The sequence below is a fragment of the Electrona antarctica genome (assembly GCF_951216825.1).
Source record: "Electrona antarctica genome assembly, chromosome: 4".
Lineage (NCBI taxonomy): Eukaryota > Metazoa > Chordata > Actinopteri > Myctophiformes > Myctophidae > Electrona > Electrona antarctica.
In genome coordinates this window covers 6201685-6209260 of record NC_136809.1, presented here as the reverse complement: position 1 = coordinate 6209260, position 7576 = coordinate 6201685, and positions in this window count along the sequence as shown.

The following is a 7576-nucleotide window of genomic DNA, read 5'->3' as shown; positions in this document are numbered from 1 at the left end:
AAGCTACAAGCTATACAAGCTCACAACACGTTGCGCTGCGACGCGTTGTGAGCTTGTAGACCTGCTATTTTCAGCATGCAGCCAACGGTAAAAGGACTTATACTGGATCTCTTGTCCACTAGTCCCTTCCTAGCATTTTAGTCTAGTTTTTAGCTGTTGACGAAATTGTCAATATATTTAGTCTTATAGCTTTAGTTTTCAGTGAAAAAAGGTATAGTCGACGGACATTTTTCGTCTTAGTTTTAGTCGACAAAAACTAAAACTAAACTGCAGGAGACAATGGCCACTATACTCACATGTCCCCCTTTGTCTTTCATGGTGTTCCTCTTTGTCATTTGCATGCATACACCCCCCCCCCCCCCCCCCCCCCTCTCTCTCTCTCTCTCTCTCTCTCTCTCTCTCTCTCTCTCTCTCCCCCCTCCCTCTCTCTCTCTCTCTCTCGTCCACATGTGGAGTCATTCTTTCGATTATCCCCATCAACAGTCTTGTCTTTCTGCCTCCCCATCTTGCTGACCTTCTTCAAATAAACCCATCAGCTATAATCAAGAGCTGTCTCATCTCCTTCTCGTATATTTACTGTGACACACGCACGCACACACACACACACACACCCCTACACACACACACATGCGCACATGCGCGTGCAGGCATGCATGCACGCATAAGCACACAGCGATCATCATTCAAGCCTTCTTCTCTCCCTTGTTGAGTTCAAAGGCAATCTGCGCGGCATGGCGTTTCAGCGGCATCCATATCCATCTCGTCCAACGCCACTCAGGGGCTACTTCTGCTTATTTAAAGGACTTATCGACCCACGCTCGCTCCTAGCATGCAGGCTCTGGAGAGCCACACAACGGCAACGTCAATGTTCTTTACAGGTATTTTAAACCGTTCTGGACGGGAGAACACCTCTTTTGGTGTTTCAAGCATTATGTTGTGCTTTAGCTGTTGAAAAAAACAAGCTCGTTGCGCGGCACCGAGTGGCGCGCTACGAGCTTGTAGGTCTGCTATTTTTGAAAAATCGTGAAAATATTTATTTCATAAAACTGGAGGATTTAGAAGATTTTTTTAAAATTTTGAGGTCAGGCCTAAATCGGTTAATATGATGGGATTCATTCCAGGGTCTCTGGGAAAGTGTAGGAGTCCTAAAAGTACTTTTACAAAGACGTCCCTATAACAGTTTTAACATGATTGTTAACACACATTTTTCACAACCTAACGGCATTCTCAAAACTACACACACAAAACTGAAAACCTCGCACACAAAATGCTAAACCCTGACACTCCTTTTTCCATGATGACTCTTTAGTCGATTCACTTTTGGGTCATCATCTATATGGTCAGGTTTTACTGTACCAACACATTGCTCACCAGACCTGAATGTTTAGAGATTTGAATAGTTGTGTGTTGTAGGTTGATGGTTTGCGATTTTACGTGATAAGTGTGTGCAACAACACGAACATTGTGTGTGTAGTGTTTGGACAACAAGGTGATGTTTAATTGACGTCGCAGTGTAAAGAAGGACAGCCAGAGTCTAATGCAGATAAGGGAGTGGGATCTAGTGCAGGGGTTCTCAACCCGTGGGTCGCGACCCCTCGGGGGGTCGCCAAATTATTTTAGGGGGTCCCCAAATTATTTTCAAAAAAAACAAAAAAAAACAAGATTTTTTTTACATTTTTATTTTCACGATTTTTCAAAAATAGCAGACCTACAAGCTCATAGCGCGCCACTCGGTGGCGCGCTATGAGCTTGTAGATCTGCTATTTTTCAATAGCTAAATTATAACAATGCTTAAAACACCAAAAGAGGTTCCCACCCAAAATGGTTTAAGGTTATTGTAGCAGTCAATTTATATTGGGGGTCGGGAGGGGGCGGGGCGGGGGTCCCGAGACATTGCCAAAGCATTTCCGGGGGTCCCCGGCCAAAAACGTTGAGAACCCCTGATCTAGTGCAAATTGTGTCGAGCGATTTATAGGTACATGAAGTGAAGGTTGTGCAAATTGGGCCAAATGTTCGATTTATTGTGAAAAACTGTAACACACGTTTCTCACAACAATAATGGCTTTCTCAAAGCTGCAGTATACCGCTCACCACCACACACAACTGAAAATGTCACACACAGAATGCTAAACCCCTGACACTCGTTTTGTGAGATGACTCTTTGCCGTCAAATCTCTGCTCACAAAATGGAACTTGTATTTTAATTTGGAACATGCAGAAACTATAGTAAAATACGCACATCACTTTAGTGGAGGGGGTTCATAAATGACATCAGAAAAAGAGAAGGGAACCCGCACAGCGCACACTCATCTGCTCCAAAAGTTTATTTATTGACAACGTTTGGAGCCAAGGCGCTTCATCTGGTCAAACTGCCATCTGGTCAGTTTCACCAGATGAAGAGCCTTGGCTCCAAACGTTGTCAATAAATACACTTTTGGAGCAGATGCAGGTTCCCTTCTCTTTTTCATTTGGTACACACAGCCATATTTTCACGACACACACATACCATTCATTGAGTAAACACACAACTAAGCATTTGCTACACACTACCAAGCATTCACAGCACAATTAAGTGCAAAACTGAAAACACAATCATAGAAATGGAACAGACCATATACGAATGACAATGACTCTGGACCCTATTTCTTCTTTTGTAAAATGACCCAGTGTAGGCCTATACCTGTGTCATAGTCAAACATAAAACAGCACACAAAACTGGTCGGAATAACGTGTTCCTTCCACGCGCTACGTCCGGCCAGGGAAATTCCCCCCTGTCAGGTGAAAAGAAGCAGCTTGGACTCCTCATGCATAGAAGGAGGCATGAGGTCAGTCCGCTGCCCCCCCTCAGGTTGGCAGAGGAAGTGTAGCGCCCAGGATTACATTAGATAATTGGCACTGGGTGAAAAAACTAGATTGCTAAATTGTGGGATAAAAAATATAAAAAATAAATAAATAATAAATAATAAAACAGCACACAAATATTCGCAAAAATTCATTTAGGCATGACGCCGGCCTCTGGTTCCTGTCTGGCCAGAGGGGCCTCGTCCACATCACAGGCAACGTTCTCCCTGTCCTGGTTCCTGTCTGGCCAGAAGGGCCTCGTCCACATCACAGGCAACGTTCTCCCTGTCCTGGTTCCTGTCTGGCCAGAGGGGCCTCGTCCACATCACAGGCAACGTTCTCCCTGTCCTGGTTCCTGTCTGGCCAGAGGGGCCTCGTCCACATCACAGGCAACGTTCTCCCTGTCCTGGTTCCTGTCTGGCCAGAGGGGCCTCGTCCACATCACAGGCAACGTTCTCCCTGTCCTGGTTCCTGTCTGGCCAGAGGGGCCTCGTCCACATCACAGGCAACGTTCTCTCTGTCTGCCCAGAAGGGCCTCGTCCACATCACAGGCAACGTTCTCCCTGTCCTGGTTCCTGTCTGGCCAGAGGGGCCTCGTCCACATCACAGGCAACGTTCTCCCTGTCCTGGTTCCTGTCTGGCCAGAAGGGCCTCGTCCACATCACAGGCAACGTTCTCCCTGTCCTGGTTCCTGTCTGGCCAGAGGGGCCTCGTCCACATCACAGGCAACGTTCTCCCTGTCCTGGTTCCTGTCTGGCCAGAAGGGCCTCGTCCACATCACAGGCAACGTTCTCCCTGTCCTGGTTCCTGTCTGGCCAGAGGGGCCTCGTCCACATCACAGGCAACGTTCTCCCTGTCCTGGTTCCTGTCTGGCCAGAGGGGCCTCGTCCACATCACAGGCAACGTTCTCCCTGTCCTGGTTCCTGTCTGGCCAGAGGGGCCTCGTCCACATCACAGGCAACGTTCTCCCTGTCCTGGTTCCTGTCTGGCCAGAAGGGCCTCGTCCACATCACAGGCAACGTTCTCCCTGTCCTGGTTCCTGTCTGGCCAGAGGGGCCTCGTCCACATCACAGGCAACGTTCTCCCTGTCCTGGTTCCTGTCTGGCCAGAGGGGCCTCGTCCACATCACAGGCAACGTTCTCCCTGTCCTGGTTCCTGTCTGGCCAGAGGGGCCTCGTCCACATCACAGGCAACGTTCTCCCTGTCCTGGTTCCTGTCTGGCCAGAAGGGCCTCGTCCACATCACAGGCAACGTTCTCCCTGTCCTGGTTCCTGTCTGGCCAGAGGGGCCTCGTCCACATCACAGGCAACGTTCTCCCTGTCCTGGTTCCTGTCTGGCCAGAGGGGCCTCGTCCACATCACAGGCAACGTTCTCCCTGTCCTGGTTCCTGTCTGGCCAGAGGGGCCTCGTCCACATCACAGGCAACGTTCTCCCTGTCCTGGTTCCTGTCTGGCCAGAGGGGCCTCGTCCACATCACAGGCAACGTTCTCCCTGTCCTGGTTCCTGTCTGGCCAGAGGGGCCTCGTCCACATCACAGGCAACGTTCTCCCTGTCCTGGTTCCTGTCTGGCCAGAGGGGCCTCGTCCACATCACAGGCAACGTTCTCCCTGTCCTGGTTCCTGTCTGGCCAGAAGGGCCTCGTCCACATCACAGGCAACGTTCTCCCTGTCCTGGTTCCTGTCTGGCCAGAGGGGCCTCGTCCACATCACAGGCAACGTTCTCCCTGTCCTGGTTCCTGTCTGGCCAGAGGGGCCTCGTCCACATCACAGGCAACGTTCTCCCTGTCTGGCCAGAAGGGCCTCGTCCACATCACAGGCAACGTTCTCCCTGTCTGGCCAGAAGGGCCTCGTCCACATCACAGGCAACGTTCTCCCTGTCTGGCCAGAAGGGCCTCGTCCACATCACAGGCAACGTTCTCCCTGTCCAGGCCCGAGTGGCGTATGAAGCCCTAACCTCCTCCATGGCCTGGAGCAGTGTGACCCTGGCTCTGTTCCGCTCATATACCTCCAAGCTGAAAATAACTCCTCAATGGGATTCAGGAGAGGATCTACTGTGGTCCTGGAACCACCTCACGCACTTGAGCAGACCAGAGGAAGCTCACATTGTCCCAGACAGCAAATTGCTCATGTCTAGAGATGCGCGGCTGTGGCTCAGGAGGTAGAGCAGGTCGTCCAATGATCGGCGGTTCGGATCCCGGCTCCTCCTGTCCACATGTCGAAGTGTCCTTGGGCAAGACACTGAACCCTACATTGCCTCCGATGAGTCGGTCGAGGACGCTGGCATCGACTGTTCGCCGCTTCACCTCCCAATGTGTGAATGAATGAACCATTGTAAAGCCATTTGTAGGTTGATGCTTTGAGATTTTATGTGAGAAGTGTGTGCAACAACTGAACATTGTGTGTAGTGTTTGGACAACAAGGTGATGTAATTGACATCAGAGTGTAAAGAAGGAAAGTCAGAGTCTAATGCAGATAAGGGAGTGATTACAGTAGAAGGTGCATGAAGTGAAGGTTGTGCCAAAGTTTAGCTTTTTGTGTTAACAATCATGAAAAACTGTAATGATGAACACCATATCAACTACCCTTATTCCATCACTCGCGGACACACGCACACACACACACACACACACAGTCACAGACACACACAGTCACAGTCACACACACACACACACACACACACTATCACACACACACACGCACGCACGCACGCACGCACACGCACGCACACACGTGCATGTGCGTACTGTAGGCTATCTCACAAGAACACTGCTCTTTGCTCATCCTTAGACCCAAGGCGAGAGAGAGGGGGGGGGGGGGAGAGAGAGGGGGGGAGAGAGAGGGAGATGGGGAGACAGAGGGAGATGGGGAGACAGAGAGGGGGGGGGAGACAGAGGGAGATGCACATAGAGAGAGAGAGAGAGAGGGGGGGGGGGGGAGACAGAGGGAGATGGGGAGACAGAGGGAGATGGGGAGACAGAGGGAGATGGGGAGACAGAGAGGGGGGGGGAGACAGAGGGAGATGGGGAGACAGAGGGAGATGGGGAGACAGAGGGAGATGCACATAGAGAGAGAGAGGGGGGGGGGGAGACAGAGGGAGATGGGGAGACAGAGGGAGATGGGGAGACAGAGGGAGATGCACAGAGAGAGAGAGAGGGGGGGGAGACAGAGGGAGATGGGGAGACAGAGGGAGATGGGGAGACAGAGGGAGATGCACAGAGAGAGAGAGAGGGGGGGGGGAGACAGAGGGAGATGGGGAGACAGAGGGAGATGGGGAGACAGAGGGAGATGCACAGAGAGAGAGAGAGAGAGAGGGGGGGAGACAGAGGGAGATGGGGAGACAGAGGGAGATGGGGAGACAGAGGGAGATGCACAGAGAGAGAGAGAGAGAGAGGGGGGGAGACAGAGGGAGATGGGGAGACAGAGGGAGATGCACAGAGAGAGAGAGAGAGAGAGGGGGGGAGACAGAGGGAGATGGGGAGACAGAGGGAGATGGGGAGACAGAGGGAGATGCACAGAGAGAGAGAGAGAGAGAGGGGGGAGACAGAGGGAGATGGGGAGACAGAGGGAGATGGGGAGACAGAGGGAGATGCACAGAGAGAGAGAGAGAGAGAGGGAGGGAGACAGAGGGAGATGGGGAGACAGAGGGAGATGCACAGAGAGAGAGAGGGAGAGAGACAGACAGACAGACAGACAGAGAGAGACGCACAGAGAGAGAGACGCACAGAGAGAGAGAGACAGAGAGAGAGGGAGAGAGACAGACAGACAGAGAGAGAGACGCACAGAGAGAGAGAGAGACAGAGAGAGAGACAGAGAGAGAGAGTAGCAGAGAGAGAGAGACAGAGAGAGAGAGTAGCAGAGAGCGCTTGTACTTTTCAGTGGGGTCACATGGTGGCGGCATGGTTAACAAGCTAACATGATTAAATTTAGCAGAGAGGCACAAGTCACATTGTCAACACACATCAAAGTCTACCCGCTGTACCGCAGGAGACTGTGGACTATTTGAACCCAAGAGAGAGAGACGAGAAGCAGGGGAAATAATGAAGAGCGATCTTTTAAAACATAAAAATAGGCATGTTACAGGAAATGTGACACAATGACGTTGCGATAGATGAGAGGGAGGCGAGTGTTGAGTTAACCTTTGAAATGAACCGTGTGAAGACGTTAGCATTTCACCGCGTCTTTTCTCGGTGTTATTCGTGTACAAAGCGAAGGGCCGCTGACGGCCGAGACTTGTGGTGGCAAGTACCAAGTACCAAGTACCAAGTACCAAGCCGTCTCCCTGACCTTGGAGTTATATCCTGGGCTTTAGGGGCTGAGTTTGTTGAGACCAATTGACCGGCCAGTTGCTTAACAGGCACTTAACATCATAACATGGCTCTGATGGCTGTCGAGAATATATATACGGCACTCCAACTGTGACACACAGGCCTTTATACTGTGATGTGCATGTCAACTGTGACACACAGGCCTTACTGTGATGTGCATGTCAACTGTGACACACAGGCCTTACTGTGATGTGCATGTCAACTGTGACACACAGGCCTTACTGTGATGTGCATGTCAACTGTGACACACAGGCCTTACTGTGATGTGCATGTCAACTGTGACACACAGGCCTTACTGTGATGTGCATGTCAACTGTGACACACAGGCCTTACTGTGATGTGCATGTCAACTGTGACACACAGGCCTTACTGTGATGTGCATGTCAACTGTGACACACAGGCCTTACTGTG